This window comes from Topomyia yanbarensis, chromosome 3 (assembly GCF_030247195.1).
Source record: "Topomyia yanbarensis strain Yona2022 chromosome 3, ASM3024719v1, whole genome shotgun sequence".
NCBI lineage: Eukaryota > Metazoa > Arthropoda > Insecta > Diptera > Culicidae > Topomyia > Topomyia yanbarensis.
The window spans coordinates 254,557,015-254,570,116 of record NC_080672.1 but is presented as its reverse complement, the minus strand read 5'-3'; the positions used below and the strand labels follow the sequence as shown (position 1 = coordinate 254,570,116).

The window sequence follows — 13,102 nt, the reverse complement described above, 5'->3', positions numbered from 1 at the left end:
ATTCATGTATTAATCCCTTAGATTAGGCGTTGTGTTCAACCCTGAGGTAGACGTTGGAGGGTATATTAATTCATAGATCATCAAGTAATTCACCTAGTAGTGAGACAAAAGATTTCTAATATAATTATACTCGTAGAATCACCGAGAACAACTGAATTTTTGAATTCCAAAACTCTAGCGAAAATTTGGCTTTTCGACGCCATCAATTATTTAGATTTAGGTTATACAGATCATGGCGCAAAAATTACTAGTTGCGTTATTTATAATAAGGGTGTAAAGAAATAAATATATCGCATAATATACCTATAAATATAAAGCCACGGCACTAAACATCATTTACCATTTTTAACACGCCTCCGACCCCCTTTCTCACTCTCACTTACTTCCTCACTTTCTCCCGAAGGTACCCAGGATCAATGTGACTAGAAACAAATTTATTCGCTGAAAATTAAGACTTGTTAATTTCAAGCATGTCCGTCCATCAAGAACAGTCTTTATGTCCAGTGACATTTTCAATGGCCACTTGGGTTTCCAACAAATTAAATACTTCTCCTGAAAATTCGAATCATTTCTATTTCGTAGTATTGGTTGGCATAGGACTCATTTATTCATATTTCCTGAACGAGAATTCCGAACGAAACAATATGCAAGCTATAAGGATGACTGGAAAGAGAGTGAATTATAATCATCTAAATGTACGGCTTTTGTGCTATCGACATAGCTTAGACACTTCACACTAATTACTTCAATGCAAATGAATTCTGCACAAAAATCTTTTTTTCGGGAATTTGTGACCAAAAATACAACTTTGAATTCCAAAACAAACTGAACGTTGTAGGTTCCTGATAACTAATTAAGGTGCATCAATAAAGTAGAAACATCAGATATTCTTAAACAACGCCGCCACGAAAAGAACATCGGAAACGAAAAGGTGAAAACAAAAAAGAATGAAAACCCTATAAAGATCATTGCATATTAATTAGCTATTTGTGTGATTATGGGATTTTCAAAAACAATTAATAACTTTCTGTTACAATAGTTCTCGAATTCGTACAATCCGGTTTATTCATTTACTTTATTCAAAAATGGTTTTTAAAATTAATTCTAAATAGTCAATTTTTTCAGTTTTTTCATTTCATGGATTTTATTCGTCTTGTTTATTTGTTGTTTATTCATTTTGAATACTTGACTAATTTTAAGTATGTGATGGATATGTATTATAATTATTTATTTCATTCAGCATTCTTTTTATTCATTTTGTTCATTTGAATTCATTTTATCTATTTTATTCGTTTCATTCTTTGGATTCACTCCGATCAGTTTATTTTTTCGCACATTTTATTGATATCATACATTTAACTTATTTTATTCACTGTTTTCCTTCTATGCATTCTATTCGTTTTTTCCAGTATGTTTTCAGTTTCTTCATTTTAATAATCTGACTATTTCTTCAGATTCATTCATTTCATCCAAATTATTTATTTGACACACTTTATTTTTTCTATTAATTCATAACTTTTTAACATCGTTTAATTTTTCATGTTAATCAATTCATTTGGTTCTGCTCATTTCCTTCTTTTTATTCATTTTATCAATTGTATTCGATTTGTTTATTTGATTCGTTTGTTTTAATTATTCATTTTATTCAATTCATTCATTTTTAATTTTATTAGTTTTATTCTTTTCATTCATTCTAATCGTTTTATTCATTTTATTCATTTGATTCAGTGTATTCACTAGATACATTAAATTCATTCTATCTATTTGATTCATTTGATTAATTGGATTAATTAGATTAATTAGATTAATTAGATTAATTAGATTTATTTGATTCATTTGATTCATTTGTTTCATTTAATTAATTTGATTCATTTTGTTCATTTCTTTAGTTTTATTCGTTTTCTACTTATTTATTTCATTCAATTTGTTAGTTTGGGTGAATTCAATTTATTTAATTAATTTTATAACTATTTTTAAATATTGCCTATTTTTTATTTAATGAGCTAATCTAATTTGATTTATGTATTTTATAATTTTCATTTATATTAATCATTGTACTCATTTTTTGCTTTTTTATTTTATTTTGTTTATTGATTTTCTATATTTTATTCAGTTTATTCGAGGTTTTATTCGTGCAGGACTAGAAACTGCAAACTAATGAACGATTTCTGCAAACTAATGAATTATCCAACAAAGATATCTGTATGAAATGTCTCATCTCACTGCTAGGTAGATTAAGCTGTTTTTTTTACAAAATTTGATATTCATGAAAAGCTTTATTTAATTTTTTAATGGTATAGGTATTATGACTACATTAAGGAGCGACAGAATTGCGGTATTGTCACAAATTTAACATACTCATACACCCAAAATCCGACGGGTATATTTCTATTACTTTTGGCTAAGATTCTATTGTCTTTTCGGTAACAGACTACGCAATTGCGCATTGCGGTATTAAACTCATATTCCCGTAAAGGCAGTAAACGGTGGAATGATGAATTTTGGGTGCTGTTCATGTATGTCACACAACCAAAGGGACACTTCCTAAATTACGTAATGCGAAAATTGCTCAAAATTGACTCCCCTCTCCCCTGTAAGTTACCGGTCAGCCCCAGCCACGAGCGCTACTGAGACTCCCTGAAACAATAACCTCAGGGTCGGCACGCTTATCCTTAATTTTCGCGGGTAGCAGGGAAATGCCTATTTCTGTCGATGTTAAAACACTCGTCTTTCACTTTTACAAATTTTATTCGCTTTCACTGATCCTCCCACTTTCTTATATCTATCTAACCTTTTCTCGACGGGCCCGTCGTATTCTGCAGTGCACCTTCCGCTTTCCACCTTCTGCTTCGCTGTCTGCTTCCGCTTTCGTTCGTCGGGTCGGTGGTTCCTCTCGCAATGTGGTTCGAGGGTGGCCTTCCAAGCGTACGCCGATGTTCGATCCGGCCGTCGTACGCCAGCGATTTCCGGCAATAATGCGCGCGTCCAACAATGGCGGTCCCGTACGATGGATGGTTTTGTTGGGTTTTGTTTAACCAGAATAACGGGGTCCTGGGGGTTTGCAATGGTGCATAAGTTATCTGGCGAGGGCACATTTGGGCACAATGGAGGATGGAGAATGACCTTACCTGTTGTCCACGGTATCAGCACACACTTTATAGGACACAATATATCGTTCAATATTTTTTTTTTGATTTATAATAATTTTGCGACTGATTGGTTTGAGTTTTTCCGAGTAAGTGATCGAATATATCACTTCGATCTTACCAAGAGGTCATTCCCCTATCCCGTAGGTCATTGCCCTCGCCCAGTGCATACGAGTATTTCCATCGCTGGTTTATGACATTAGTCATCCTATTCGCGCTTATCGCCACCCTCAATGGCCGCCCGCGATGTCGGTTTTCTTTGGCGCAAAGGTGAAAGCCTGTTGGGTGGTTGGCTGCGTTCTTGTGGTAAGCTGCCTAATTGTTGCCTACTCGAGGAGGGTTGGAGGACGGTTAACACCAAACACGACACAAACATTTGCCCACTCAACATTTTACAAATTATAAGTATAAAATATAAAAACGAAATAAAATACGCGTAATTCCCAGTAACCTTCTTGGAGGAAGCTGCCGACGCTTACACTCTCCCCCAGCTTGGGTAAAAAAATATTTACAAAGTAAATATTTTTTTCCATAACAATCTACTTGACCACAACACTAATCACACATACCTGCTGAACCTGCTAATTCACAAACTAATAATCACACGGACAAAATCACATCAACCAACGGTAGCACATGATTTTTTTCATTTGCAACGTAATAGATTCAGACAGCCAAAATCATGGAAACGATTGTAAAATTTGAATATTTAAATATAACAATTACTAATATATTCACTTATGAAATCGAAAACTCACAACTAAAACATGCAAATAAAATTTATGAATATGTTTATAAATATATATATATTTTTTTAAATCTAATCATATATTTTGTACTCCGGAGTAACTATATATATATAAATCAAAATCATGCGACTAGGCATGAAATATTTCACGCGACTTGTCAGAGTTGCGCTCTAGTACATCATTAGTGATAGCGTTATCAGTGTTTTACCAGTGTGCGTGAGAGAAATACGGCGAGACCGACCAATCTGTCAAGTCCATTTGTCACTTGTTTAACAGCTTGAAGGTGAAAAACACGTGAGAGTTGCGATGCGGTTTTACATCGGAATTCCTGAGTGCGCGCGCGGCGGAAAATCTATTTATAATGGCTTAAAAGCAAGCAAAATAATTGGCCAAATTATTGCTCTTAAAAATTTCGATTTTTCGCAAAGCTCTCATTCTAAATTCCCTTGTAGAAGCTCATCAATCAATGCTTTCTATGGTGTAAGTATGTATTACACAGGTTAGTATGCCCATTGTTTATTGCGGCAATGGTTTTATTCTATTTCTGCTAATTGGTGCTATTGAGTTCTACTATTGTCCGATTGTGACCTTGGATCATGGGACTTCTTGTCGGGTCTATCGTACTTTTCCCTCACTCCTGTAATCTCGACTTGTTTTTTTTCTGCCTATTTTCCAGATCAATTTTGTTTACAATCTTGTATTCAAGGTAGCATAAAATGCATTTCTTGAAAACAAGTAAATTATGCAGTTTTCAACTCCTTCTCTTCCTATTTTACCATTATTTTAGTTTATTTTGGTACCAATCATGTTTTTTTTCCATTTTAGGACAAAATCCAATATTTCATTTAATTGATAATGTTGAATTGCTCGGGTGATTTCAACAAACTAGTAGAGATAAGTATTTTTAAATGCTAGTTTTTATAAAAAATGCTTATTGCTTCTAATTTTAAGTATCCCGTTTGAAAGCAACAAAATCGTTTTAATGTTCAACTAATATTTTTTAATTTTTAGAATGTTAAGCCTTCAAGTCGGCGGCGGAGAAAATACCCAATGATTTTCCGTTTAAGTCAGCGACTTCATAGGAACTAGTGCCCTTCTTCCTTACAATGACGCACGGCGTGTATTGCGGACCAAGCTTCGCGTTGAACTGAGCTCCCGCCGATGACTGTCGGAAGCTTCGCTTATACACACGTTGACCTACATCGTATGTCGGTGAGTAGCGTTTGTGACGAAGATCATATCGTCGTTTCGTATCTTCGTGGGTCTTTTGCAGCTGCGCTCTCACAAAGTCATAAATTTTCCTGTTTACCCCTCTCATTCTATTCATTCTCTCCTCCTCTGAAAGAGAGTCTCCCATTTCAAAGCTATGTTGTGTTCCTTTAGTGATTATTTCATGACCATATACAACGCAATGGGGACTGAAATTGGTTGATGAGTGAATCGTGTTGTTTAGCACAAATTCAATCTCAGATATCTTTGAGTCCCACAGCTTTTGATCTTGCTTAACGTAGCTTCGAATCATAGCGTTGATCGTACGGTTGAGACGTTCAGCAGGGTTTGCTTGGCTTCTGTGCCGAGCATTAGCCCAATGCTGAATCTCATTTGCTTCGATCAACTGCTGGAAATCTTTTGACATAAAAGTCGTCGCATTATCGGTTATTACAATTTGGGGTGTCGACAGCTTTCGAAACCATTGCTCTTCCAAAATTTTATGTAGACTCAACGCCGAAATCTTTTTTACGGGAGCAAGCAGGCAGTACTTAGAAAATAAGTCCATGACAACTAACAAGTGAGCGTTGCCGTGCTTGCTGCGTGGAAGAGATTGTATGTAGTCCATGCAAATGATTTGGAATGGTCTAGTTGCGATACGTTGTCTACCCATCTCCGGTGCAGTAGAGAGCGTAGAGTGCTTGTTCTCTTTGCACGATTCACACGTTGCAATATATTTTTTTATATCGGCTGCCATTCGTGGCCAGTAGTATAACCGTTTGATTTTTTCCACACATTTCTCAAAACCAATATGGAGGTTACCATTGTGCTCCTTTTGCAAAATCATGGGTCTTGTAGAAGTCGGAACACATTGCTTCCACTCAAAGTGGTAGTCCATAGTGTCGGCCTTCGATGCAACGAACTTGTACAGTTTACCGTCCACGATTTTGAAATCGACGAATTTCTCGGGGTCCTCCTCAACTCCTGACATGAGCTTTCTGTACCAACCATCCTCCGGCTCTTCATCGAGACATTCAATAGACCGGGACAGCGCATCCGGAACAATATTGTTCTTACCTTTACGGTGTCGGATTTCCATTTCGAACTGCTGCAGCGTAATGCTCCAACGGCTCAATCTAGACGACGACCGTCATTTGGATCGCATAATGAAAGTCAAGGCCGCGGAATCTGTCACTAGAGTAAATTTCGTACCTTCAATGTACCCCCTAAACTTGTCTATACAGCGAAGAGCGGCCAAGCCTTCTTTCTCCGCTGCGTGGTAGTTAAGTTCCGCGCCTTTAAGTTTCTCAGAATGATATGCTATGACCTTTTCTTCCCCGTTGTGCACCTGCGTGAGTATTCCAGCGATTGCGTTATCACTAGCATCTGTTTGAACCGTAAATGGAAGCATAAAATTAGGATTGGCCATAACCGGCGCGGAAATGAGCCTTTCCTTAATAATCTGGAATGAATTTTCTGCTGCTAAGTTCCACTGCACCCTCTTTGGCTTATTTTTGAGTAACTCGGTGAGAGGTGCTGTGATTTCGCTGAAATTTGCGATAAACCGTCGGTAATAGTTTACCATACCGAGGAATCGACGAAGTTGTCTTACCGATTTCGGAACCTGATATCCAATGATCGCCTGGATGCGATCAGGATTAGGTCTTAATCCTTCTTGAGACAAAATGTACCCAAGATACGGCAATTCATGGCAGCAGAATTTCGACTTCCCTATATTGATGCATAGATTAGCTTCACGTAAACGCTTCGCTAGTTCTCTTAACTTTGCAATGTGTTCTTCGAATGTTTTACTCGCCACAACAATATCATCTAGATAAACGAATATTGCCGGCTCTAGCGCACCATACCCCAAAACTCGATCCATCAATTTGCTTAATGTGGCGGGGCTGTTCACTAACCCGAACGGAAGTCTGGTGAATTGGAACAGTCCCCTACCTGGTATCGAAAAAGCTGTGAATTTTCTTGATCTAACGTTCAATGGGATCTGCAAAAAGGCTTGTGACAGATCAATTGTCGAAAGATATTTTACTGGCCCAAGATGGCTAAGTATTCGATTTTGGTGCGGCAACGGATATGCGTCCCTTCTGGTTCTTTCATTAAGCTTTCTAGCGTCTAAACATAACCTAACTTCTTGACTATCCCGTTTTGCTACTGGCACAACTGGAAGTGCCCAGTCTGAATCGGACGGCTCTATTATTCCATCCCGTAACAAATTGTCTACCGATTGATGAATTTTTTTCTGAATTTCCGGACTCCATGGATAGGGATTTTTCCTAACTGGATCCGCCTCCGTGAACTCCTCTCGCAACTCTATTTTATGCTCTATCATATGGGTCATTCCAAAATTTCCCGGCTCGGCTAAAAGAAACAATTTCTTCACCTCTTCTAATTGCTTGTTTTGCTCTTCCGTGAGCACATTTTCTTCCTCTTCCAAACCCTCATGAACTCCATCATCGAGAATCTCTACTGCTAGATCAGTTATTGTCGGACGGATACCGAACTTTTTCCAAAAATCATATCCTAACACGCATCTACGGTTGAGTTTCGGAGCAATCAAAATTGGTAAAATTTTCGTGGTTCCGTTGAACGTAATTGGAATATCCGCACAACCTAACACTTCTAAGTCGTCCCCAGCGGCAGTTTTTAAGTTCACTGACGCTGGTTCTAGTTTCAAATTCAACGATTTTATGATTTTTCTGGCTCCAATCCCTAGAACCGTTCGTGCTGCTCCACTGTCTAACAACCCGATCAATTGAATTCCCATTAAATCTACCCTCGTAAAAGGCCTGGCATCTCCACTTAGCTTGACGAGCAACGATGCAATCTCCTCTCGCTCAGTGGTTTGCCTAACAATCCGTGAGTAACCCAACTGCTGAAGAATCGTTGATGGGTTTTCCTGTACCGCAGCATGAGGTCTTCTGGAGCTATTATTCTGACTGCTCTGCCTCATTGAACAGTCCTTTTTAAGTTTTTTGATTGACAATATGGGCAATCTTTAGTAAAGAATCCTGGAAAACCACAGAATTCACAAAATGTGTGTCGTTCCTGAGGACACTCACGCCAGCTATGTCCCTCTTCATGGCAATTGAAACAATTCCCTTTCTTTATTGGAATGTATGAATTTACAATCCTCTGGAGCGCATTTGTACCACTTGGTCCTGGCTTGGCTTCCTCTGTGTTCCCTGACCTCTGGCTATTCTCCTGCTTTGAGTTCGGCTTTTTGTAGAATGTTTGCCCTCCACCTACACCTTGCTTTCCGATCTGATCGTCCGACTGATTGTTTTTATTGCTACTATAGAAATTTGACCTAAAGTTCCGTCTTTGAGAATCACCCCCTTTATGCTCACTTTGAAACCGGTTATTTCCATTACGCTGGAACGATCTTTGCTGTTCACCGATTTCTTCGACCTGCGAATTTCCTCTCGGTACGAATCTGTTATCTCTACGTTGATAAATCTGCCAATTTATTGAGTCGAATCGTTTACCAAATTCTCTCATTTTAGCGACTGTCGTCACATTGGCAGCGAGCATTGCCGTCCTGCAATCTTCTCTGGTGTTCCTAAACAACACGTCAAACTTCCTATCCTCATCCCAAGGTTTTGACATACTACGGAAATTTCGCACCATATCGAGATAATAATCTTGGAATTTTTCCCTCGACCCTTGTCTTCGCGCGTTTACAAGACGTTCATATTGGAAATCAATGTCCACAGGTAAGAATTCGCTTTTCAGTTCATTTACCAAGTTCTCCCAAGTTCCTAACTCATTACTCCCATTAACTTCCATGAACCAACTTCTTGCTTTTCGCGTAAACAAATGGTGTGCCGACATAAAAAGTTCTTCGTTGGTAAACCCTTCCGACCTAGCATTAAAATATACCTCTTTTAAAAATTCATTCAATCTCCTCCCGTTATCCATACCATCGTACCTGATAGACCATTTGTACACTGGCAACCGATTACTGTTTTGCCGTATTTCGAAGCAACGTTCCTTTTTATTTTCCTCTACCCTATCATTCACCATCAATCCCTGTTTATTCCCTTCCATACTTTCTAGCGAATTACACCTTTTCTTTATCCAGTCTACAAAATTGTTCGACTCACGCTGCGAATCTGTTTCACTGTCTCTACGTATAACTTTGTCCTCCAATCGTGTGCTATTCGATATTTTAACCAATTCTTTCTCTTCTCTGGCTTTTTGTGAACTCTTCGCTTTTTCTAGCATTTCAATTCGACGAAACAATTGCATAACCACCTCTTTCAACTGGTCGTTTTCCGACGCAAGCTGATCTACTCTGTTCTTGCTATTCTCTTCACCAATTATCATCTCACTAACAGCACCACCTTCATGTTCAACATTATGCTGTGCCACCCCACTCGATACCAACTCTCTACCATTCTCACTGGTTAGCTCTAGCTGCTCACCGATCTGTCTCACTCTCTCTCGATCATCCAGCTCTTCTCCCTCTCCTTCAGATTCTCTTCCTGATCTATCATCGCTCTCGTCACGAAGTAACCTTATGCTTTCATTCACAACTGCCAATTCCGCTTCTCTCACTTCCTGTAAAGGGGAGGTGATTGAGAAGAATAAATTCAAGAGCCTTATACACTCTCCTGCCACTAAAGCTATGTTATTCAAATCACCCTCTTCCCTAGCATATCGCTGTAGACGCTCCATGCGAAAGAAAATGTGGATGAGTTTAGTCTTGAACACTCGGTCTGGGACCTTTTTTGATTTCCTGCTCTCTAGACATGCTTTTATTTCCACTAACTTCTCATCACAACATTTCAATTCTCCTCTTAGCGAGGTCCAACATTTCCTAAGAACCATATTCGGTTTTTCTTTCTCTGTTTTCAGGAATCCACGCAGCGTGCGTTCTTGTTTGCTACGGGACTCGCTCATCATATCTGCGCCACGAATTTGCAGTTCGTGATCAAGTTCACTATCGGACAGATGTGCTACGTCCATTTTATAGTATTGTGCAAACAGTTGTTGTTGTTCCATTTTATAATCACGATATCGGAACTTAAATATATCGAAGAAAATCAGTACTTCAAATCAATTAATGTCAAATTGCGAAATAAATAAACTTTCTCTCGGTGTTTTTACTTCTCCCTCCGACTTCCAATCACGCTTTGATAAAACACAACGCTTTCGTTAATGTAAAAAAAAACCACTGTCTGTTCAAACTATCTTAGTTTCCAGTTATTTTGGACATCAGAACCCCTTTGGTACAAAATCAAATTCCACCTGCTGTGTAAAATACAATAATTTCGCCACTTATATATGTTTATTAGTCAGTGAAAGCCTGGATGTTTTCCCAGAGACGTACGTAGCAATCGACTGTAAGTCAAGCAATTTTACAAGCTGAACCCTTAAAAACGATGGTAAGTCAATTTTTGTTGGGCGCCAAAGTGTAAGTTACCGGTCAGCCCCAGCCACGAGCGCTACTGAGACTCCCTGAAACAATAACCTCAGGGTCGGCACGCTTATCCTTAATTTTCGCGGGTAGCAGGGAAATGCCTATTTCTGTCGATGTTAAAACACTCGTCTTTCACTTTTACAAATTTTATTCGCTTTCACTGATCCTCCCACTTTCTTATATCTATCTAACCTTTTCTCGACGGGCCCGTCGTATTCTGCAGTGCACCTTCCGCTTTCCACCTTCTGCTTCGCTGTCTGCTTCCGCTTTCGTTCGTCGGGTCGGTGGTTCCTCTCGCAATGTGGTTCGAGGGTGGCCTTCCAAGCGTACGCCGATGTTCGATCCGGCCGTCGTACGCCAGCGATTTCCGGCAATAATGCGCGCGTCCAACAATGGCGGTCCCGTACGATGGATGGTTTTGTTGGGTTTTGTTTAACCAGAATAACGGGGTCCTGGGGGTTTGCAATGGTGCATAAGTTATCTGGCGAGGGCACATTTGGGCACAATGGAGGATGGAGAATGACCTTACCTGTTGTCCACGGTATCAGCACACACTTTATAGGACACAATATATCGTTCAATATTTTTTTTTTTTGATTTATAATAATTTTGCGACTGATTGGTTTGAGTTTTTCCGAGTAAGTGATCGAATATATCACTTCGATCTTACCAAGAGGTCATTCCCCTATCCCGTAGGTCATTGCCCTCGCCCAGTGCATACGAGTATTTCCATCGCTGGTTTATGACATTAGTCATCCTATTCGCGCTTATCGCCACCCTCAATGGCCGCCCGCGATGTCGGTTTTCTTTGGCGCAAAGGTGAAAGCCTGTTGGGTGGTTGGCTGCGTTCTTGTGGTAAGCTGCCTAATTGTTGCCTACTCGAGGAGGGTTGGAGGACGGTTAACACCAAACACGACACAAACATTTGCCCACTCAACATTTTACAAATTATAAGTATAAAATATAAAAACGAAATAAAATACGCGTAATTCCCAGTAACCTTCTTGGAGGAAGCTGCCGACGCTTACACCCCCCATGTAACAAATTGTCACAAATTTCTCTATCCCCTCTCCCTTACGTAACAAATTCATAAAAAAAATTTTTTTCTTCATGTTATGTTCTAGCTTACTCCCCCTTCCCCATATACCACAACACGTCACACTTTGTCGTTCCCTCCTTCCCCCTCCTAAAAGTGTTATGTAATTTATGAATGGTCCCAAATACTTTTTGAGCATGTGTCAACCTCGGCTCTGTTCGTATTTACCCCACCACAATTCCGAGTCGATTTTTTTCTGACTGTGCTTTGAAGCTAGCCGAGTGTGAGCCGATCTTCAAATACGGAATGTGTCGTGTAGAGAAAATCGAAACTCGAAATCTCCACATCGTGTTTACTTCGCTTGATGCGCAATACAATGACGAGCGAAGTGCTACACACTTCCAGACAATCCGACGCGTTAATATTTATTGCATAAGAATTGATGAAACATGAGTGCGACACAGAGAAGATTTGAATGTAGGGTAAAAGGATATAATACGCCCCACCGGGGCAAAATGCCCCGCTTCGATTCCCAGGATTCCTGAATTATCTAAGAAGTAAAAATGACTGATAACAGTATCGTTTCATGAAATCAACGTACTAAGTTAGTTTGGAATTTTTAACTGTTATGTGCCCAACAAAAAAAAACACCTTTAACAGGCTAACGTGGGTACCCGGGTACCCACAATTTGAAATGGCTTCCTTTAACCGATTTGGACCATTTTAGATGTTTTGGATTCAGGAACTCGTCCACTTTTTGATTCTGTAAAGTGAAACCGGATGAATGGATCTGATTCTTGGTAATTCAGATTTCTCAGAGTAATGTTACAGTACTAGGGTATGATTTGTAAATTTTAATAACGTCCTAGCAATATGAGTATCAAAACTCTTCAAATTGTCTCGGAAGTCTGTTATTTGTTGTTACGGGACCCTATGGCAGATTAAAAAATGCAATTGGAATGGAATGACCACAGCCCCACGGGAACCTGCTCCAGAATGTCCGTTCCGGGGTCAAACCACCAAATGATTAAAAATCCATGAGATATAGCCTACTGATATACTGATACAATTCCAAGAATTTTGATACCCATATTGCTAGTATTCCATTGAAATTCACAAATGGTATCCCAGCACAGGAACATGATTCCGGAAATCCGGATTTCCGGGAACCGAATGAAATAACCCGATTCATTTTTACCAAGTCTAAAAGTGAATGAGTTCCCGACTCCAAAACAACAAAATGTATCAAAATCGGTTGGAAATTACCGTAATTATTGGTATTTCACTTTTGTGGGTATCCGGGTGCCCACGTCGGCCTGTTACGTAGTAAAAAAAATCAGGAGCCCCTCCTCACTCCCCCTTACTATATTAACAATATTATTATTTCAAAAGTTTGACTTAGTGAAGTTCTAAGATGTCGCAAAGTTTCGATTGTCAGCTATGGATAAACATGAGAATTTCATTAATTAAAACCTAAAAAGGTACCCGGGTACCGCGTCGGATACATAACGGTTAATAT

General features: G+C 39.1%; 1 protein-coding gene and 1 long non-coding RNA gene across 4 annotated transcripts in view; one reads left to right on the top strand and one right to left on the bottom strand.

Moving 5' to 3' along the window:
* The window catches only part of LOC131689293 (uncharacterized), a 186,426-nt gene that overhangs the window by 122,685 nt on the left and 50,639 nt on the right, over positions 1-13,102 (bottom strand). The window lies entirely within an intron of this gene.
* Positions 4,128-10,197, top strand: LOC131689294 (uncharacterized). 3 transcript variants are annotated; one of them, XR_009305372.1, is made up of 4 exons: positions 4,128-4,375; positions 4,907-5,107; positions 8,629-8,838; positions 9,983-10,197. It is a non-coding gene; the product is annotated as an uncharacterized LOC131689294 (long non-coding RNA). The 3 variants fall into 3 exon arrangements; XR_009305373.1 differs by lacking the exon at positions 4,907-5,107 and having other exon boundaries at positions 4,128-4,394; XR_009305374.1 differs by lacking the exons at positions 4,128-4,375; positions 4,907-5,107 and adding an exon at positions 8,432-8,550.